This window comes from Chiloscyllium plagiosum, unplaced genomic scaffold (assembly GCF_037043375.1).
Source record: "Chiloscyllium plagiosum isolate Xiang-an unplaced genomic scaffold, Cpla_swu_hap1 HiC_scaffold_1, whole genome shotgun sequence".
Lineage (NCBI taxonomy): Eukaryota > Metazoa > Chordata > Chondrichthyes > Orectolobiformes > Hemiscylliidae > Chiloscyllium > Chiloscyllium plagiosum.
The window spans coordinates 172244062-172266591 of NW_028270139.1; the positions used below are offsets into that span (position 1 = coordinate 172244062).

The 22530-nt window shown below is 57.2% G+C and overlaps 1 protein-coding gene across 1 annotated transcript in view; it reads right to left on the minus strand.

The window, feature by feature from the left end:
• LOC122546170 (disintegrin and metalloproteinase domain-containing protein 12-like) overlaps positions 1-22530 on the minus strand; it is a 467862-nt gene that overhangs the window by 420568 nt on the left and 24764 nt on the right. The window lies entirely within an intron of this gene.

The following is a 22530-nucleotide window of genomic DNA, read 5'->3' on the forward strand; positions in this document are numbered from 1 at the left end:
ATGGATTGGGAGTAATTGTTCCATGGTAAAGGCACTATAGACATGGGGAGACTGTTTAAGGAACAGTTGTTGCAAACGATGAATAAATATGTTCCTCTGAGACAGGCAAGAAGGGGTAAGATAAAGGAACCTTGGATGACGAGAGCGGTGGAGCTTCTCGTCAAAAGGAAGAAGGTAACTTACATAAGGTGGAAGAAGCTGAGTCAAGCTCAGCTCTAGAGGATTACAGGCAGGCAAGGAAGGAGCTTAAAAATGGTCTGAGGAGAGCCGGCAGGGGCACGAGAAAGGCTTGGCAGAATGGATTAGGGAGAACACAAAGGCATTTTACACTTATGTGAGGAATAAGAGAATGGTCAAAGAAAGAGTAGGGCCGATCAGGGATAGCATGGGGAATTTGTGTGTGGAGTCTGAGGAGGCAGGGGGAGCTCTAAATGAGTTTTTTGCTTCTGTCTTTACGAAAGAAACAAACCTTGTCGTGAATGAAACCTTTGAAGAGCAGTTGTGCATGCTGGAACGGATAGAGATAGAGGAAGCTGATGTGCTGAAACTTTTGTCAAACATTAAGATTGTCAAGTCACCAGGCCCAGACCAGATTTGTCCTCGGCTGCTTTGGGAAATGAGAAACGCAATTGCTTCGCCACTTGCGAAGATCTTTTCATCCTCGCTCTCCACTGGAGTCGTACCCGAGGGCTGGAGAGAGGCAAATGTAATTCCTCTCTTCAAGAATGGAAATAGGGAAATCACCAGCAATTACAGACCAGTAAGTCTCACATCTGTCGTCTGCAAGGTATTAGAAAGGATTCTGAGGGATAGGATTTATGACCATCTGGAAGAGCATGGCTTGATTAAATGCAGTCAACACGGCTTTGTGAGGGGCAGGTCATGCCTCACAAACCTTATCCAGTTCTTTGAAGATGTGACTAGAAAAGTTGATGAGGGTCGAGCTGTGGATGTGGTGTATATGGACTTTAGCAAGGCATTTGATAAGGTTCCCCATGGTAGGCTCATTCAGAAGGTCAGGCGGAATGGGATTCAGGGGAACATAGCTGTCTGGATACAGAATTGGCTGGCCAACAGAAGACAGCAAGTGGTAGTAGAAGGAAAATATTCTGCCTGGAAGTCTGTGGTGAGTGGTGTTCCACAGGGCTCTGTCCTTGGGCCTCTATTGTTTGTAATTTTTATTAATGACTTGGAAGAGGGGATTGAAGGATGGGTCAGCAAGTTTGCAGATGACACAAAGGTTGGAGGTGTCGTTGACCGTATAGAGGGCTGTTGTGGGCTGCAGCGGGATATTGACAGGATGCAGAGATGGGCTGAGAGGTGGCAGATGGAGTTCAACCTGGATAAATGCGAGGTGATGCATTTTGGAAGGTCAAATTTGAAAGCTGAGTACAGGATTAAGGATAGGATTCTTGGCAGTGTGGAGGAACAGAGGGATCTTGGTGTGCAGGTACATAGATCCCTTAAAATGGCCACCCAAGTGGACAGGGTTGTTAAGAAAGCATATGGTGTTTTGGCTTTCATTAACAGGGTTATTGAGTTTAAGAGTCGTGAGATCTTGTTGCAGCTCTATAAAACTTTGGTTAGACAGCACTTGGAATACTGCATCCAGTTCTGGTCACCCTATTATAAGAAAGATGTGGATGCTTTGGAGAGGGTTCAGAGGAGGTTTACCAGGATGCTGCCTGGACTGGAGGGCTTATCTTATGAGGAAAGGTTGACTGAGCTCGGACTTTTTTCATTGGAGAAAAGGAGGAGGAGAGGGGACCTAATTGAGGTATACAAGATAGTGAGAAGCATAGACAGAGTCGATAGCCAGAGACTATTTCTCAGGGCAGAAATGACTAACACGAGGGGTCATAGTTTTAAGCTGGTTGGAGGAAAGTATAGAGGGGATGTCAGAGGCGGGTTCTTTACACAGAGAGTTGTGAGAGCATGGAATGCGTTGCCAGCAGTAGTTGTGGAGGCAGGGTCATTGGGGACATTTAAGAGACTCCTGAACATGCATATGGTCACAGAAATTTGAGGGTGCATACATGAGGATCAGTGGTCGGCACAACATCATGGGCTGAAGGGCCTGTTCTGTGCATTTCTGTTCTATGTTCTATGTCCTATGTGTGGGGGGGGGGGGGGGGGGGGGAGTGGGTATGATGGGGCGATGTGTAGGGGGAAGTGGGTATGATGGAGCGGTGTGTGTGGGGGGAGTGGGTATGATGGAGCGGTGTGTGGGGGGGAGTGTGTATGAATGGGCGATGGGTGGGGGAGGAGAGTGGGTATGAAGGGGCAATGTGTGTGGGGAGTTGGTATGATGGGGCGATGTGTGAGGGTGGAAATGGGTATGATGGGGTGATGTGTGGGGGAGTGGAGTGGGTATGATGGGGCGATGTGTGCGGGGGGAGTGTGTATGATGGAGAGGTGTGGGGGAGGGGAGTGGGTATGATGGGGCGATGTGTAGGGGGGAGTGGGAATGATGGAGCTATGTCGGGGGGAGTGGCTATGATGGGGCGGTGTGTGGGAGGCAAGGTGGTATTATGGGGCGATGTGTGAGGGGGAAGTATGATGGGGCGATGTGTGTGGGGGGGAGTATTATGGGGTGGCGTGTCAGGGGGAGTATGATGGGGCGGTGTTTGTGGGGCAGAGTGGGTATGATGGGGCGGTGTGTGAGGGGGGAGTATGATGGGGCGATGTGTGGTGGGGGAGTATGATGGGGTGGCATGTCAGGGGGAGTATGATTGCGGCGTTTGTGGGGGGGAGTGGATATGATGGGGCGGTGTGTCGGGGGGGTGGGTATAATGGGGTGGTGTGGGGGGGAGAGTGGGTATGATGGGGTGGTGTGTGGGGGAGGGGAGTGGGTATGATGGGGCGGCATTTGGGGGGGAGTGGTTATGATGGGGCGGTGTGTCGGGGGGGTGTGGGTATAATGGAGCAGTGTGGTGGGGAGTGGGTATGATGGGGCGATGTGGGGGAGGGGTTGGTATGATGGGGCAGTGTGGGGGAGGGAGTTGGTATGATGGGGCGGTGTGTGGGGGTGGGGGAGTGGGTATGATGGGACAGTGTGTGAGGGGGCAGTATGATGGGGCGGTGTGTGAGAGGGGAGTGGGTACGATGGGCCGGTGTGTGGGGGGGGGAGTGGATATGATGGGGCGGTGTGTGGAGTGAGTGGGTATGTTGGGGCGGCGTGTGGGGGGGGGTAGGTATGATGGGGCGGTATTGGGGAGGGGAGTGGGTATGATGGGGCGGTGTGTGGGAGGGGAGTGGGTACGATAGGACGGTGTGTGGGAAGGGAGTGGGTACGATGGGGCGGTGTGTGGGAGGGGAGTGGGTACGATGGGGCAGTGTGTGGGGTTGGAGTGGGTATGATGGGGTGATGTGTGGGGGGGAGTGGGTACGATGGGGCGGTGTGTGGGGGGGGAGTAGGTACGATGGGGCAGTGTGTGGGGTTGGAGTGGGTATGATGGGGTGATGTGTGGGGGGGAGTGGGTACGATGGGGCGGTGTGGGGGGTAGTTATTTGTATGATGGGGCGGTGTGTGGTGGGGGACATAATGGGGCGGTGTGGGAGGGGGGAGTGGGTGTGATGGGGCGGTGTGGGGGGTGGGAGCTGGTATGATGGGGCGGTGTGTGGGGGGGTGGGAGCGGGTATGATGGGGCGGTGTGTGGGGGGCGAGTGGGTATGATGGGGTGGTGTGGGGGGGGAAGTGGGTATGTTGGAGCGGTGTGTGGGGGGGAGTGGGTATGATGGGGCGATGTGTGAGGGTGGAAGTTGGTATGATGGGGCGATGTGTGGGGCGGAGTGGGTATGATGGGGTGATGTGTGGGGGAGTGGAGTGGGTATGATGGGTCGATGTGTAGGGATGGGAGTGGATATAATGGGGCGGTGTAGGGGGGGAGTGGGTATAATGGGGCGATGTGTGGGGGGAGTGGGTACGATGGAGCGGTGTGTGGGAGAGGAGTGGGTATGATGGGGCGGTGTGTTGGGAGTGAGTATGATGGGGCGGTGTGTTGGGGGGGGGAGTGGGTATGATGGGGCGGTGTGGGGGGTGAGTGGATATGGTGGGGCGGTGTGTAGGGGGATTGGGTATGATGGAGCGGTGTGGGGGAGGGAGTTGGTATGATGGGGCGGTGTGTTGGGGGGAGTGGGTATGATGGGGCGGTGTGAGGGTGGGGAGTGGGTATGATGGGACAGTGTGTTGGGGGAAGTGGGTTATGATAGGGCAGTGTGTGGGGGGAGTGGGTATGATAGGACGGCGTGGGGGGGAGTGGGTATGATGGAGCGGTCTGTTGTGGGGGGAGTGGATATGATGGGGCGGTGTGTTGTGGGGGAGTGGGTATGATGGGGCGGTGTGTTGGGGGAGTGGGTATGATGGGGCGGTGGGGGGGCAGTGGGAATGATGGGGCGGTGTGTTGCGGGAGTGGGTATGATGGGGCGGTGTGTGGGGGGGAGTGGGTATGATGGGGCGGTGTGTTGGGGGAGTGGGTATGATGGGGCAGTGTGTGGGGGGGGAGTGGGTATGATGGGGCGGTGTGTTGGGGGAGTGGGTATGATGGGGCGGTGGGGGGGCAGTGGGAATGATGGGGCGGTGTGTTGGGGGGTGTATGACCGAATGGCGTTTGGGGGGAGTGGGTATGATGGGGCAGTGTGGAGGGGGGTGGGGCGGTGGGAATGATCGGGCGGTGTGGGGAGGGAGTGGGAATGATGGGGCGATGTGTGGTGGGGGGAGTATGAGGGGACCCGGGTAATAGTCCGGGGACCCAGATGATGGTCAGGGGTCCCGGGGAAAGGTCAGAGGTCCCGGGCAAATGTGAGGTGACCCGGGTAATGGCCAGGGGAGCCCTGGTAATGGTTAGGGCAGCCAGGGTAATGGTCAGGGGAGTAGTGTAATGGTCAGGGAAGCCAAGGTAATGGTCAGGGGAGCCGGGATCATGGTCAGAGGACGCAGGGTAATGGACATGGCAGCTGAGTAATGGTCAGGGGAGCAGAGTAATGGACAGGGGAGCCGGAGTAATGGTCAGGGGAGCCGGGGTAATAGTAAGGGGAGCAGGGTAATGGTCAGAGGAGCCGGGTAATGGTCAGGGGAGCAGGATAATGGTCGGGGGGGGCGGGTAATGGTCACGGGAATGGGGGAATGGTCAGGGGAGCCAGGGTAATGGTCAAGTGAGCCGGGGTAATGGTCAGGTGAGCCAGGGTAATGGTCAGGGGAGCAGGGTAATGGTCAGGGGAGCCGGGGTAATGGTCAGAGAACGCAGGGTAATGGTCAGGGGAGCTGGGGTAATGGACAGGGGAACAGGATAATAGTCAGGACAGCCGGGTAAAGGTCAGGGGACCCGGGCAATGGTCAGTGGAGCAGGGTAACGGTCAGGCAAGCAAGGTAAGGGCTGAAGAAGGGCTTATGCCCGAAATGTCGATTCTCCTGTTCCCTGGATGCTGCCTGACCTGCTGCACTTTTCCAGCAACACATTTTCAGCTCTGATCTCCAGCATCTGCAGTCCTCACTTTCTCCCCGAGCAAGGTAATGGTCAGGGGAGCAGGGTAATGGTCAGGGGATCCACGATAATGGTCAGGGGAGACGGGGTAATGGTCAGGGGAGCAGGGTAATGGTCAGGGGAGCCAGGATAATGGTCAGGGGAGCCAAGATAATGGTCAGGGGAGCCAGGGTAATTGTCAGGGGAGACCGGGTAATGGTCAGGGGAACCGGGATAATGGCCAGGGGAGCAGGGTAATGGTCAGGGGAGACCAGGTAATGGTCAGGGGAGCAGGGTAATGCTCAGGGGAGAAAGTGAGGACTGAAGAAACTGGAGATCAGAGCTGAAAATGTGTTGCTGGAAAAGCGCAGCAGGTCAGACAGCATCCAAGGAGCAGGAGAATCGACGTTTCAGGCATGAGTCCTTCTTCAGGAAATGGTCAGGGGAGCAGAGTAATGGTCAGGGGAAACCGGATAATGGTCAGGGGAGCAAGATAATGGTCAGGGGAGCCACGGTAATGGTCAGGGGAGACGGGGTAATGGTCAGGGGAGAAGGGTAATGGTCAGGGGAGCCGGGGTAATGGTCAGGGGAGAAGGGTAATGGTCAGGGGAGCCGGGGTAATGGTCAGGGGAGCAGGGCTAATTGTCAGGGGAACCAGGGTAATGGTCAGAGGAGCAGGGTAATGGACAGGGGAGCCTGGGTAATGGTCAGGGGCGCTGGGATAATGGTCAGGGGACCCTAGTAATGGTCAGGGGAGCAGGGTAAGGAACATGGCAGCCGGGTAATGGTCAGGGGAGCCGGGTAATGGTCAGGGGAGCAGGGTAATGGTCAGGGGAACAGTGTAATGGTCAGGGGAGCCGGGCAATGGTCAGGGGAGCATGGTGATGGTCAGGGGAGCCGGGGTAATGGTCCGCCTAGGAACCCTCCAACCACAAGTGACGAACTCGGATTTCACCAGTTTCCTCATTTCCCCTCCCCCCACCTTGTCTCAGGCAAATCCATCGAACTCAGCACCGCCTTCCTAACCTGCAATCTTCTTCCTGACCTCTCCGCCCCCACCCCAGTCTGACCTATCACCCTCACCTTGACCTCTTTCCACCTATCACATTTCCGACGCCCCTCCCCCAAGTCCCTCCTCCCTACCTTTTATCTTAGCCTGCTGGACGAACTTTCCTCATTCCTGAAGAAGGGCTTATGCACGAAATGTCGATTCTCCTGTTCCCTGGATGCTGCCTGACCTGCTGTGCTTTTCCAGCAACACATTTTCAGTTCTGATCTCCAGCATCTGCAGACCTCATTTTCTCCTAATGGTCAGGGAAACAGGGTAATGGTCAGGGAAGCCGGGGTAATGGTCAGGGGAGCCAGGGTAATGGGCATGAGAGCAGGGTAATGGTCCGCGGAGCCGGAGTAATGGTCAGTGGATAAGGAGGAATGGTCAGGGAACCCGGGTAATGGTCAGGGGAGTCGGGGTAATGGTCAGGGGAGCCGGGTAATGGTCAGGGGAGCAATGTAATGATCAGGGGAACAGGGTAATATTCAGGGGAGCAGGAGTAATTGTCAGGGGAACCGGGATAATGGTCAGGGGAGCCAGGGTAATGGTCAGGAAGCAGGGTCATGGTCAGGGGAGCCGGGTAATGGTCAGAGGAGCCGGGGTAAAGGTCAGGGGAGCAAGGTAATGGTCAGGGGAGCCAGATACAGGTCAGGGGAATGGGGGATTGGTCAGGGGAGCCGGGATAATGGTCAAGTGAGCCGGATAATGGTCAGGGGAGCCCGGGTAATGGTCAGGCGCGCTGGGATAATGGTCAGGGAACCTTAGTAATGGTCAGGGGAGCAGGGTAATGGACATGGCAGCCGAGTAATAGTCAGGGGAGCCGGGGTAATGGTCAGGGGAGCAGGGTAATGGTCAGGGGAGCCGGGGTAAAGGTCAGGGGAACAGGATAATGGTTAGGGGAGCCGGGTAATGGTCAGGGGACCCGGGCAATGGTCAGGGGAGTCGGGGTAATGGTCAGGCGAGCAAGGTAATGGTCAGGGGAGCAGGATAAAAGTCAGGGGAGCCACAGTAATGGTCAGGGGAGCCAGGGTAATGGTCAGGGGAGCAGTGTAATGGTCAGGGGAGCCAGGTAATTGTCAGGGGAGCAGGGTAATGGTCAGCGGAGCCAGGGTAATGGTCAGGGGAGCCACGGTAATGGTCAGGGGAGCCGGGGTAATGGTCAGGGGAACTGGGTAATGGTCAGGGGAGCAGTGTAATGGTCAGGGGAGCCGGGTAATGGTCAGGAAGCAGGGTCATGGTCAGGGGAGCCGGGTAATGGTCAGGGGAGCCGGGTACTGGTCAGAGGAGCCGTGGTAATGGTCAGGGGAGCAAGGTAATGGTCAGGGGAACAGGATAATGGTTAGGGGAGCCGGGTAATGGTCAGGGGACCCGGGCAATGGTCAGGTGAGCAGGGTTACGGTCAGGCGAGCAAGGTAATGGTCAGGGGATCCACGATAATGGTCAGGGGAGCCGGGGTAATGGTCAGGGGAGAAGGGTAATGGTTAGGGGAACCGGGATAATGGTCAGGGGAGCAGGATAATGGTTAGGGGAGCTGGTAATGGTCAGGGGAGCCACGGTAATGGTCAGGGGAACCATGGTAATGGTCAGGGGAACAGGGTAATGGTCAGGCGAGCCGGGGTAATGGTCAGGGGAGCCAGGGTAATGGTCATGGGAGCAGGGTAATGGTCAGGGGAGCAGTGTAATGGTCAGGGGAACAGGGTAATGGTCAAGGGAGCCGGGGTAACGGTCAGGGGAGCTGGGATAATGGTCAGGGGAGCCGGGATAATGGTCTGGGGAGTCAGGGTAATTGTCAGGGCAGCAGGGTAATGGTCAGGGGAGCAGGGTAAATATCCGGGGCATCCGGATAAAGGTCAGGAGTGCAGGGTAATGGTTAGGGGAGCAGGGAAATGGTCAGGGGAGCAGGGAAATGGTCAGGGGAGCAGTGTAATGGTCAAGGGAGCCGGGTAATGGTTAGGGGGACCGGGATAATGGTCAGGGGACACGGGCAATGGTCAGGGGAGCAGGGTAATGGTCAGGGGATCCACGGTAATGGTCAGGGGAGCCGGGATAATGGTCAGGGGAGCCGGGATAATGGTCAGGGGAGCAGGGTAATGGTCAGGGGAGCAGGGTAATGGTCAGGGCAGAAAGTGAGGACTGCAGATACTGGAGATCAGAGCTGAAAATATGTTGCTGGAAAAGCGCAGCAGATCGGGCAGCATCGAAGAAGCAGGAGAATCGACATTTTGGGCATGAGCCCTTCTTCAGGAAATGGTCAGGGGAGCCGGGTCAATGGTCAGGCAAGCCGGGGTAATGGTCAGGCGAGCAAGGTAATGGTCAGGGGAGCCGGGGCAATGGTCAGGCGAGCCGGGATAATGGTCAGGGGAGCAGGGTAATGGTCAGGGGAGATAGGGGTAATGGTCAGAGGAGTCAGGGTAATGATCAGGGGAGCCCTGGTAATGGTCAGGGGAGCCGGGGCAATGGTCAGGCGAGCCGGGATAATGGTCAGGGGAGCAGGGTAATGGTCAGGGGAGGCTGGGTAATGGCCAAGGGACCCGGTGAATGGTTAGTGGAGCCAGGAAATGATAATGGGAGCAGGGTAATGGTCAGGGGAGCAGGGGTAATAGTCATGGGAGGTTGGGGTAATGGTCAGAGGAGCCAGGGTAATGATCAGGGGAGCCCTGGTAATGGTCAGGAGAGCCGGATAATGGTCAGTGGAGCCAGTAATTGTCAGGGGTGCAGGGTAATGATCAGGCGAGCTGGAATAATGGTCACGGGAGCATGGTAATGGTCAGGGGACCCAGGGTAATAGTCAGAGGACGCAGGGTAATTGTCAGGGGAGCAGAGTAATGTACAGGGGAGCCGGAGTAATGGTCAGGGGAGCCGGGGTAATGGTCAGGGGAGCAGGGTAGTGATCAGGGAGCCGGGGTATAGGTCAGGGGAGCAGGGTAATGGTAAGGACAGCCGGGTAATGGTCAGAGGAGCCAGATAATGGTCAGGGGAGCCAGGGTAATGGTCAGGGGAGCCGGGGTAATGGTCAGGGGAGCCGGGGTAATTGTCAGGGGAGCAGCGTAATGGTCAGGGGAGCAGGGTAATGGTCAGGGGAGCAGGGTAATGGTCAGGGGATCCACAGTAATGGTCAGGGGAGCCGGGATAATGGTCAGGGGAGCCGGGATAATGGTCAGGGGAGCAGGGTAATGGTCAGGGGAGCAGGGTAATGGTCAGGGCAGAAAGTGAGGACTGCAGATACTGGAGATCAGAGCTGAAAATATGTTGCTGGAAAAGCGCAGCAGATCGGGCAGCATTGAAGAAGCAGGAGAATCGACATTTTGGGCATGAGCCCTTCTTCAGGAAATGGTCAGGGGAGCCGGGTCAATGGTCAGGCAAGCCGGGGTAATGGTCAGGCGAGCAAGGTAATGGTCAGGGGAGCCGGGGCAATGGTCAGGCGAGCCGGGATAATGGTCAGGGGAGCAGGGTAATGGTCAGGGGAGGCTGGGTAATGGCCAAGGGACCCGGTGAATGGTTAGTGGAGCCAGGAAATGATAATGGGAGCAGGGTAATGGTCAGGGGAGGCTGGGTAATGGCCAAGGGACCCGGTGAATGGTTAGTGGAGCCAGGAAATGATAATGGGAGCAGGGTAATGGTCAGGGGAGCAGGAGTAATAGTCATGGGAGGTTGGGGTAATGGTCAGAGGAGCCAGGGTAATGATCAGGGGAGCCCTGGTAATGGTCAGGAGAGCCGGATAATGGTCAGTGGAGCCAGTAATTGTCAGGGGTGCAGGGTAATGATCAGGCGAGCTGGAATAATGGTCACGGGAGCATGGTAATGGTCAGGGGACCCAGGGTAATAGTCAGAGGACGCAGGGTAATTGTCAGGGGAGCCGGAGTAATGGTCAGGGGAGCCGGGGTAATGGTCAGGGGAGCAGGGTAGTGATCAGGGAGCCGGGGTATAGGTCAGGGGAGCAGGGTAATGGTCAGGACAGCCGGGTAATGGTCAGAGGAGCCAGGTAATGGTCAGGGGAGCCAGGGTAATGGTCAGGGGAGCCGGGGTAATGGTCAGGGGAGCAGGGTAATGGTCAGGGGAGCAGGATAATGGTCAGGGGAGCAGGGTAATGTTCAGGACAGCCGGGTAATGGTCAGAGGAGCCGGGTAATGGTCAGGGGAGCCAGGGTAATGGTCAGGGGAGCCGGGATAATGGTAAGGGGAGCTGGGGTAATGGTCAGGGGAGCAGGATAATGGTCCCCTGAGTAATGGTCAGGTGGGCCGGGGTAATGGTCAGGCGAGCCAGGGTAATGGTCCCCAGGGTAATGGTCAGGTGGGCCGGGGTAATGGTCAGGCGAGCCAGGGTAATGGTCAGGGCAGCAGGGTAATGGTCAGGTGGGCCGGGGTAATGGTCAGGCGAGCCAGGGTAATGGTCAGGGCAGCAGGGTAATGGTCAAGGGTGTCGGGATAATGGTCAGGGGAGCCAGGGTAATGGTCAGGGGACTCTGGTAATGGTCAGGGGCGCAGGGTAATGGTCTGGGGACACTGGTAATGGTCAGGGGAGCAGGGTAATGGTCTGGGGATCTGGGCTAATGGTCAGGGGAGCAGGGTAATGGTCAGTGGAGGCAGGGCAATGGTCAGGGGAACTGGATAATGGTCAGGGGAGCAGGGTAATGGTCAGGGGACCCAGGCAATGGTCAGGGGAGCAGGGGAGCGATCAGGTGAGGAAGATAATGGTCAGGGGAGCTGGGGCAATGGTCAGGGGAACAGGATAATGGTCAGGGGAGCAGGGTAATGGTCAGGGGACACGGGCAATGGTCAGGGGAGCAGGGGAGCGGTCAGGCGAGGAAGGTAATGGTCAGGGGAGCAGGGTAATGGTCAGGGGATCCACGGTAATGGTCAGGGGAGCCAGGGTAATGGTCAGGGGAGCCACGGTAATGGTCAGGGGAGCCGGGGTAATGGTCAGGAGAGCCGGAGAAATGGTCAGTGGAGCAGGAGTAATGGTCAGGGAACCCGGGTAATGGTCAGGGTATCCGGGGTAATGGTCAGGCGAGCAAGGTAATGGTCAGGGGAGCAGGGTAATGGTCAGGAGAGCCACGGTAATGGTCAGGTGAGCCGCTGTAATGGTCAGGGGAGTAGGGTAATGGTCAGGGGAGACGGGGTAATGGTCAGGGGAGCAGTGTAATGGTCAGGGGAGCTGTGTAATAGTCAGGGGAACAGGGTAATGGTCAGGGGAGCCAGAGTAATTGTCAGGGGAGCAGCGTAATGGTCAGGGGAGCAGGGTAATGGTCAGGGGAGCAGGGTAATGGTCAGGGGATCCACGGTAATGGTCAGGGGAGCCGGGATAATGGTCAGGGGAGCCGGGATAATGGTCAGGGGAGCAGGGTAATGGTCAGGGGAGCAGGGTAATGGTCAGGGCAGAAAGTGAGGACTGCAGATACTGGAGATCAGAGCTGAAAATATGTTGCTGGAAAAGCGCAGCAGATCGGGCAGCATCGAAGAAGCAGGAGAATCGACATTTTGGGCATGAGCCCTTCTTCAGGAAATGGTCAGGGGAGCCGGGTCAATGGTCAGGCAAGCCGGGGTAATGGTCAGGCGAGCAAGGTAATGGTCAGGGGAGCCGGGGCAATGGTCAGGCGAGCCGGGATAATGGTCAGGGGAGCAGGGTAATGGTCAGGGGAGGTTGGGGTAATGGTCAGAGGAGCCAGGGTAATGATCAGGGGAGCCCTGGTAATGGTCAGGGGAGCCGGGGCAATGGTCAGGCGAGCCGGGATAATGGTCAGGGGAGGCTGGGTAATGGCCAAGGGACCCGGTGAATGGTTAGTGGAGCCAGGAAATGATAATGGGAGCAGGGTAATGGTCAGGGGAGCAGGGGTAATAGTCATGGGAGGTTGGGGTAATGGTCAGAGGAGCCAGGGTAATGATCAGGGGAGCCCTGGTAATGGTCAGGAGAGCCGGATAATGGTCAGAGGAGCCAGTAATTGTCAGGGGTGCAGGGTAATGATCAGGCGAGCTGGAATAATGGTCACGGGAGCATGGTAATGGTCAGGGGACCCAGGGTAATAGTCAGAGGACGCAGGGTAATTGTCAGGGGAGCAGAGTAATTGTCAGGGGAGCCGGAGTAATGGTCAGGGGAGCCGGGGTAATGGTCAGGGGAGCAGGGTAGTGATCAGGGAGCCGGGGTATAGGTCAGGGGAGCAGGGTAATGGTCAGGACAGCCGGGTAATGGTCAGAGGAGCCAGGTAATGGTCAGGGGAGCCAGGGTAATGGTCAGGGGAGCCGGGGTAATGGTCAGGGGAGCCGGGGTAATGGTAAGGGGAGCAGGGTAATGGTCAGGGGAGCAGGATAATGGTCAGCGGAGCAGGGTAATGTTCAGGACAGCCGGGTAATGGTCAGAGGACCCGGGTAATAGTCAGGGGAGCCGGGGTAATGGTAAGGGGAGCTGGGGTAATGGTCAGGGGAGCAGGATAATGGTCCCCTGAGTAATGGTCAGGTGGGCCGGGGTAATGGTCAGGCGAGCCAGGGTAATGGTCCCCAGGGTAATGGTCAGGTGGGCCGGGGTAATGGTCAGGCGAGCCAGGGTAATGGTCAGGGCAGCAGGGTAATGGTCAGGTGGGCCGGGGTAATGGTCAGGCGAGCCAGGGTAATGGTCAGGGCAGCAGGGTAATGGTCAAGGGTGTCGGGATAATGGTCAGGGGAGCCAGGGTAATGGTCAGGGGACTCTGGTAATGGTCAGGGGCGCAGGGTAATGGTCTGGGGACACTGGTAATGGTCAGGGGAGCAGGGTAATGGTCTGGGGACACTGGTAATGGTCAGGGGAGCAGGGTAATGGTCTGGGGATCTGGGCTAATGGTCAGGGGAGCAGGGTAATGGTCAGTGGAGGCAGGGCAATGGTCAGGGGAACTGGATAATGGTCAGGGGAGCAGGGTAATGGTCAGGGGACCCAGGCAATGGTCAGGGGAGCAGGGGAGCGATCAGGTGAGGAAGATAATGGTCAGGGGAGGCGGGGCAATGGTCTGGGGAACAGGATAATGGTCAGGGGAGCAGGGTAATGGTCAGGGGACACGGGCAATGGTCAGGGGAGCAGGGGAGCGGTCAGGCGAGGAAGGTAATGGTCAGGGGAGCAGGGTAATGGTCAGGGGATCCACGGTAATGGTCAGGGGAGCCAGGGTAATGGTCAGGGGAGTAGGGTAATGGTCAGGGGAGCTGGGGTAATGGTCAGGAGAGCCGGAGTAATGGTCAGTGGAGCAGGAGTAATGGTCAGGGAACCCGGGTAATGGTCAGGGGATCCGGGGTAATGGTCAGGCGAGCAAGGTAATGGTCAGGGGAGCAGGGTAATGGTCAGGAGAGCCACGGTAATGGTCAGGTGAGCCACTGTAATGGTCAGGGGAGTAGGGTAATGGTCAAGGGAGACGGGGTAATGGTCAGGGGAGCAGTGTAATGGTCAAGGGAGCTGTGTAATAGTCAGGGGAACAGGGTAATGGTCAGGGGAGCCAGAGTAATTGTCAGGGGAGCAAGCGTAATGGTCAGGGGAGCAGGGTAATGGTCAGGGGAGCAGGGTAATGGTCAGGGGAGCCACGGTAATGGTCAGGGGAGCCGGGGTAATGGTCAAGGGAGCAGGGTAATGGTTAGGGGAGCAGGGGGACGGTCAGGGCAGATGGGTAATGGTCAGGGGAGCAGTGTAGTGGTTAGGGGAACCGGGATAATGGTCAGGGGAGCAGGATATTGGTTAGGGGAGCAGGGTAATGGTCAGACGAGCCGTGATAATGGTCAGGGGTACCGGGATAATGGCCAGGGTAGCAGGATAATGGTTAGGGGAGCCAGTAATGGTCAGGGGAGCAGTGATAATGGTCAGGGGAGCAGGGTATTGTTCAGGAGAGCAGGGAAATGGTCAGGGGAGCCAGGGTAATGGTGAGGGGAGCCGGGTAACGGTCAGGGGAGCCGGGGTAATGGCCAGGGGAGAAGGATAATGGTTAGGGGAGCCGGTAATGGTCAGGGGAGCCGGGGTAATGGTCAGGGGAGCAGGGTAATGGTCAGGGGAGCAGGGTAATAGTCAGGGGAACAGGATAATGGTCAGGGGAACAGGGTAATAGTCAGAGGACGCAGGGTAATGGTCAAAGGACGCAGGGTAATGGTCAGGGGAGCAGGGTAATGCACAGGGTAGCCAGAGTAATGGTCAGGGGAGCCAGGGTAATGGTCAGGGGACCCTAGTAATGGTCAGGGGAGCAGGGTAAAGGTCAGGGGAGTCAGGGTAATGGTCAGGGGAGCCGGTTAATGGTCAGGGGAGCCGGGGCAATGGTCAGGCGAACAGGATAATGGTCAGGGGAGCAGGGTAATGGTCAGGGGACCCGGGCAATGGCCAGGGGAGCAGGGTAATGGTCAGGGGAGCCGGTTAATGGTCAGGGAAGCCGGGGCAATGGTCAGGCGAACAGGATAATGGTCAGGGGAGCAGGGTAATGGTCAGGGGACCCGGACAATGGCCAGGGGAGCAGAGGAGCGGTCAGGCGAGGAAGGTAATGGTCAGGGGAGTAGGGTAATGGTCAGGGGAGCTGGGGTAATGGTCAGGGGACCCTGGTAATGGTCAGGGGAGCAGGGTAATGGTCAGGGAAGCCGGGGTAATGGTCAGGGGAGCCGGTTAATGGTCAGGGGAGCCGGGGCAATGGTCAGGCGAACAGGATAATGGTCAGGGGACCCGGGCAATGGCCAGGGGAGCAGAGGAGCGGTCAGGCGAGGAAGGTAATGGTCACAGGAGCAGGGTAATGGTCAGGGGAGCTGGGGTAATGGTCAGGGAACCCGGTAATGGTCAGGGGAGCCGGGATAATGGTCAGGGGAGCCACGGTAATGGTCAGGTGATCCTCTGTAATGGTCAGGGGAGCCGGGGTAATGGTCAGGGGTGCAGGGTCATGGCCGGGGAATCCGGTATAGGTCAGGAGTGCTGGGTAATGGTTAGGGGAGCAGGGTGACGGTCAGGGCAGCCAGGTAATGGTTAGGGGAATCGGGATAGATTAGATTACATTACAGTGTGGAAACAGGCCCTTCGGCCCAACAAGTCCACACCGACCCGCCACCCACCTATACCCCTAACCTAACACTACGGGCTATTTAGCATGGCCAATTCACCTGACATGCACATCTTTGGACTGTGGGAGGAAACCGGAGCACCCGGAGGAAACCCACGCAGACACGGGGAGAATGTGCAAACTCCACACAGTCAGTCGCCTGAGGCGGGAATTGAATCCGGGTCTCCGGTGCTGTGAGGCAGCAGTGCTAACCACTGTGCCACCGTGCCGATAATGGTCAGGGGAGACCGGGTAATGGCCAGGGATACTGGGATAATGGCCAGGGGAGCAGGATAATGGTTAGGGGAGCCGGTAATGGTCAGGGGAGCAGGTTAATGGTCAGAGGAGCCGGGATAATGGTCATGGGAGCAGGGATAATGGTCAGGGGAGCAGGGTAATGGTCGAAAGAAAGTGAGGACTGCAGATACTGGAGATCAGAGCTGAAAATGTGTTGCTGGAAAACCACAGCAGGTCAGGCAGCATCCAAGGAGCAGGAGAATTGACATTTCGGGCATGAATCCTACTTCAGGAAATGGTCAGGGGAGCAGGGTAATGGTCAGGGGAAACCGGGTAATGGTCAGGGGAGCAGGATAATGGTCAGGGGAGCCACGGTAATGGTCAGGGGAGCCGGGGTAATGGTCAGGGGAGAAGGGTAATGGTCAGGGGAAACCGGGTAATGGTTAGTGGAGCCGGGAAATGGTCAGGGAGCAGGGTAATGGTCAGGGGAGCCGGGGTAATGGTCAGGGGAGCCGGGGTAATGGTCAGGGGAGCCGGGGTAATAGTCAGGGGAGCAGTGTAATGGTCAGGAGAGCTGGATAATGGTCAGTGGAGCAGTAAAATTGTCAGGGGAGCCGGAGTAATGCTCAGAGGAGCAGGGTAATGGTCAGAGATGCCACAGTAATGGTCAGGAGAGCCGGATAATGGTCAGTGGAGCCAGTAATGGTCAGGGAACCCGGATAATGGTCAGGGGTGTCAGGGTAATGGTCAGGTGAGCAAGGTAATGGTCAGGGGAGCAGGATAATGGTCAGGGGAGCCACGGTAACGGTCATGGGAGCCGGGGTAATGGTCAGGGGAGCAGAGTAATGGTCAGGGGAGCCAGGACAATGGTCAGGGGAGCCAGGACAATGGTCAGGGGAGCCAGGGTAATTGTCAGGGGAGCAGGGTAATGGTCAGGGAGCCAGGGTAATTGTCAGGGGAGCCGGGGTAATGGTCAGGGGAGCAGGGTAAATATCCGGGGAATCCGGGTAAAGGTCAGGAGTGCAGGGTAATGGTTAGGGGAGCAGGGTGACGGTCAGGGCAGCCAGGTAATGGTTAGGGGAATCGGGATAGATTAGATTACATTACAGTGTGGAAACAGGCCCTTCGGCCCAACAAGTCCACACCGACCCGCCACCCACCTATACCCCTAACCTAACACTACGGGCTATTTAGCATGGCCAATTCACCTGACATGCACATCTTTGGACTGTGGGAGGAAACCGGAGCACCCGGAGGAAACCCACGCAGACACGGGGAGAATGTGCAAACTCCACACAGTCAGTCGCCTGAGGCGGGAATTGAATCCGGGTCTCCGGTGCTGTGAGGCAGCAGTGCTAACCACTGTGCCACCGTGCCGATAATGGTCAGGGGAGACCGGGTAATGGCCAGGGATACTGGGATAATGGCCAGGGGAGCAGGATAATGGTTAGGGGAGCCGGTAATGGTCAGGGGAACAGGTTAATGGTCAGAGGAGCCGGGATAATGGTCATGGGAGCAGGGATAATGGTCAGGGGAGCAGGGTAATGGTCGAAAGAAAGTGAGGACTGCAGATACTGGAGATCAGAGCTGAAAATGTGTTGCTGGAAAACCACAGCAGGTCAGGCAGCATCCAAGGAGCAGGAGAATTGACATTTCGGGCATGAATCCTACTTCAGGAAATGGTCAGGGGAGCAGGGTAATGGTCAGGGGAAACCGGGTAATGGTCAGGGGAGCAGGATAATGGTCAGGGGAGCCACGGTAATGGTCAGGGGAGCCGGGGTAATGGTCAGGGGAGAAGGGTAATGGTCAGGGGAAACCGGGTAATGGTTAGTGGAGCCGGGAAATGGTCAGGGAGCAGGGTAATGGTCAGGGGAGCCGGGGTAATGGTCAGGGGAGCCGGGGTAATGGTCAGGGGAGCCGGGGTAATAGTCAGGGGAGCAGTGTAATGGTCAGGAGAGCTGGATAATGGTCAGTGGAGCAGTAAAATTGTCAGGGGAGCCGGAGTAATGCTCAGAGGAGCAGGGTAATGGTCAGAGATGCCACAGTAATGGTCAGGAGAGCCGGATAATGGTCAGTGGAGCCAGTAATGGTCAGGGAACCCGGATAATGGTCAGGGGTGTCAGGGTAATGGTCAGGTGAGCAAGGTAATGGTCAGGGGAGCAGGATAATGGTCAGGGGAGCCACGGTAACGGTCATGGGAGCCGGGGTAATGGTCAGGGGAGCAGAGTAATGGTCAGGGGAGCCAGGACAATGGTCAGGGGAGCCAGGACAATGGTCAGGGGAGCCAGGGTAATTGTCAGGGGAGCAGGGTAATGGTCAGGGAGCCAGGGTAATTGTCAGGGGATCAGGGTAATGGTCAGGGGAGCAGGGTAAATATCCGGGGAATCCGGGTAAAGGTCAGGAGTGCAGGGTAATGGTTAGGGGAGCAGGATGACGGTCAGGGTAGCCGGGTAATGGTCAGGGGAGCGGGGTAATGGTCAGTAGAGCAGGATAATTGTCAGGGGAGCCAGGGTAATGCTCAGGGTAGCAGGATAATGTTCAGAGGAGCCACGGTAATGGTCAAGGGAGCCGGGGTAATGGTCAGGGGAGCAGGGGCCATGGTCAGGAGAGCAGGGTAATTCTCAGAGGAGCGAGGGTAATGGTCAGGGGAGCAGGGTAATGGTCAGGGGAGCCGGGGTAATGGTCAGGGGAGCAGGGGTCATGGTCAGGGGAGCAGGGTAATTCTCAGAGGAGCGAGGGTAATGGTCAGGGGAGCAGATAATGGTCAAGGGAGCCAGGTAATGGTCAGGGGAGCCCGGGTAATGGTCAGGGGAGCCGGGGTAATGGTCAGGGGAGCAGGGTAATGGTTAGGGGAGCAGGGTAATGGTCAGGGGAGCCCGGGTAACGGTCAGGGGAGCTGGGGTAATGGTCAGGGGAGCCAGGGTAATGGTCAGGGCAGCTGAGTAATGGTCAGGGGAGCAGGGTAATGGTCAGGGGAGACCGGGTAATGTTCAGGGGAGCAGGGTAATGGTCAGGGGAGCAGGGTAATGGTCAGAGGAGCCGGGGTAATGGTCAGGGGAGACCGGGAAATGGTCAGGGGAACCGGGATAAACGGCAGGGGAGCAGGATAATGGTAAGGGGAGCCGGTAATAGTCAGGGGAGCAGGGTAATGGTCAGGGGAGCCGTGTAATGGTCAGGGGAGACGGGGTAATGGTCAGGTGAGCAGGGGAATGGCCAGTGGAGCCTGGTAATGGTCAGATGAGCAGGGTAATGGTCAGGCAAGCCGGGATAATGGTCAGGGGAGCAGGGTAATTGTCAGAGGAGCGAGGGTAATGGTCAGGGGAGCAGGGTAATGGTCAGGGGAGCAGGGGTAATGGTCAGGGGAGCAGGGTAATGGTGAGGGGAGCCTGGGTAATGGCCAGGGGAGGAGGGTAATGGTCAGGGGAACCAGAGTAATAGTCAGGAGAGCAGGGTAATGGTCAGGGGATCAGGGTAATGGTCTGGGGAGCTGGGGTAAGGGTCAGGGGTCCCTGGGTAATGGTCAGGGTTGCAGTGTAATGGTCAGGGGAGGCAGGTTATTGGTCAGGGGAGCCGGGTAATGATCAGTGGAGCTGGGAAATGGTCAGAGGAGCAGGGTAATGGTCAGGGGAGATGGGGTAACGGTCAGGGGAGCCACGGTAATGGTCAGGGGAGCCGGGTAATGGCCAGGGGAGCTGGGAAATGGGAAGGGGAGCAGGGTAATGGTCAGAGGAGCCAGGGTAATGGTCAGGGGAGGAAATGTGTTGCTGGAAAAGCGCAGCAAGTCAGGCAGCATCTAGGGAACAGGAGAATCGACGTTTCGGGCATTCGCCCTTCTTCAGGAAGAAGGGCGAATGCCCGAAACGTCGATTCTCCTGTTCCCTAGATGCTGCCTGACCTGCTGCGCTTTTCCAGCAACACATTTCCATCTCTGATCTCCAGCATCTGCAGACCTCACTTTCTCCTTAATGGTCAGGGGAGCAGTGTAATGGTCAGGGGAGCCAGGGTAATGGTCAGGGGATCCACGGTAATGGTCAGGGGAGCAGGGTAATGATCAGGATAGCAGGGTAATGGTCAAGGGAGTCGGGTAATGGTTACGGGAACCGGAATAATGGTCAGGAGAGCAGGATAATGGTTATGGGAGCTGCTATTGGTCAGGCGAGCCGGGATAATGGTCATGGGAGCAGGGATAATGGTCAGGGTAGCAGGGTAATGGTCAGGCGGGCTGGGAAAATTGGCAGGGGAGCTGGGGTAATGATCAGGCGAGCCGGGATAATGGTCAGGTGACCCGGGGTAATGGTCAGGGGAGCAGTGTAATGGTCAGGGGAGGCAGGGTAATGGTCAGGGGAGCCGGGTTAATGGTCAGGGAGCCTGGTTAATGGTCAGTGGAGCCGGGAAATTGTCAGGGGAGCAGGGTAATGGTCAGAGGAGCCGGGGTAATGGTCAGGGGAACAGGGTAATGGTCAGTGGAGCTTGGAAATGGTCAGGGTAGCAGGGTAATGGTCAGGGGAGCTGGGAAATGGTTGGGGGAGCAGGGTAATGGTCAGAGGAGCCAGGGTAATGGCCAGGGGAGCTGGGAAATGGTCGGGGGAGCAGGGTAATGGTCAGAGGAGCCAGGGTAATGGCCAGGGGAGCAGTGTAATGGTCAGGAGAGCCTGGGTAATGGCCAGGCGAGCCAGGGTAATGGTCAGGCGAGCCGAGTAATGGTCAGGTGAGCAGGGTAATGGTCAGGGGAGACCGGGTAATGGTCAGGGGAGCCGAGTAATGGTCAGGGGAGCAGGGTAATGGTCAGGGGAGACTGGGTAATGGTTAGGGGAGCCGAGTAATGGTCAGGAGAACCGGGATAAGGGCCAGGGAGCAGGATAATGGTTCGGGGAGCCGGTAATGGTGAGGGTAGCAGTGTAATGGTCAGGGGAGCCGGGTAATGGTCAGGGGAGCCAGGGTAATGGTCAGGTGTGCAGGGTAATGGTCAGAGCAGCCAGGGTAATGGTCAGGGGAGCCAGGTTATGGCCCTGGAATCCGAGAAAAGGTCAGAAGAACAGGGTAATGGTCAGGGGAGCCGGGTTAATGGTCAGGGGAGCAGGGTAATGGTCAGGGGAGCAGGGTAATGGTCATGGGAGTCGGGTAATGGTCAGAGGAGCCGGGGTAATGGGCAGAGGAGCAGGGTAATGGTCAGTGGCGCCGGGTAAAGGTCAGGAGTGCAGGGTATTGGTCAGAGGAGCCATGGTAATGGTCAGGGGAACCAGGTAATGGCCGTGGAATCCGGGTAAAGGTCAGGAGAGCAGGGTAATGGTCAGTGGTGCCGGGGTAATGGTCAGGGGAGCATGGTAATGGTCAGTGGAGCCGGCTAATGGTCAGTGGAGCAGGGTAATGGTCATTGGAGCCGGGTAATGGTCAGGGGAGCAGGGTAATGGTCAGGGGAGCCGGCTAATGGTCATGGGAGCAAGGTAATGGTCAGAGGAGCCGGGGCAATGGTCAAGGGAGCCAGGGTAATGGTCAGGGGAGCCTGGTATTGGTCATGGGAGAAGGGTAATGGTCAGGGGAGCCGGGTAATGGTCAGGTGAGCAGGGTAATGGTCAGGGGAGACCGGGTAATGGTCAGGGGAGCCGAGTAATGGTCAGGGGAGCAGGGTAATGGTCAGGGGAGACTGGGTAATGGTCAGGGGAGCCGAGTAATGGTCAGGAGAACCGGGATAAGGGCCAGGGAGCAGGATAATGGTTCGGGGAGCCGGTAATGGTCAGGGTAGCAGTGTAATGGTCAGGGGAGCCGGGTAATGGTCAGGGGAGCCAGGGTAATGGTCAGGTGTGCAGGGTAATAGTCAGAGCAGCCAGGGTAATGGTCAGGGAAGCCAGGTTATGGCCCTGGAATCCGAGAAAAGGTCAGAAGAACAGGGTAATGGTCAGGGGAGCCGGGTTAATGGTCAGGGGAGCAGGGTAATGGTCAGGGGAGCAGGGTAATGGTCATGGGAGTCGGGAAATGGTCAGAGGAGCCGGGGTAATGGGCAGAGGAGCAGGGTAATGGTCAGTGGCGCCGGGTAAAGGTCAGGAGAGCAGGGTATTGGTCAGAGGAGCCATGGTAATGGTCAGGGGAACCAGGTAATGGCCGTGGAATCCGGGTAAAGGTCAGGAGAGCAGGGTAATGGTCAGTGGTGCCGGGGTAATGGTCAGGGGAGCATGGTAATGGTCAGTGGAGCCGGCTAATGGTCAGTGGAGCAGGGTAATGGTCATTGGAGCCGGGTAATGGTCAGGGGAGCAGGGTAATGGTCAGGGGAGCCGGGGCAATGGTCAAGGGAGCCAGGGTAATGGTCAGGGGAGCCTGGTATTGGTCATGGGAGAAGGGTAATGGTCAGGGGAGCCGGGTAATGGTCAGAGGAGCCATGGTAATGGTCAGGAGAACCAGGTAATGTACGTGGAATCCGTGTAAATGTCAGGAGAGCAGGGCAATGGTCAGGGTAGCCGAGGTAATGGTCAGAGGAGCAGGGTAATGGTCAGTGCAGCCAGGATAATGGTCAGGTGAACCAGGTAATGGCCGTGGAATCCGGGTAAAGGTCAGGAGAGCAGGGTAATGGTCAGTGGAGCCGGATAATGGTCAGGGTAGCCGAGGTAATGGTCAGGGGAGCAGGGTTATGGCCCTGGAATCCGAGTAAAGGTCAGAAGAGCAGGGTAATGGTCAGGGGAACCGGGGTAATGGTCAGGGGAGCATGGTAATGGTGAGTGGAGCCGGGTAATGGTCAGGGGAGGCAGGGTAATGGTCAGGGGAGCAGGGTT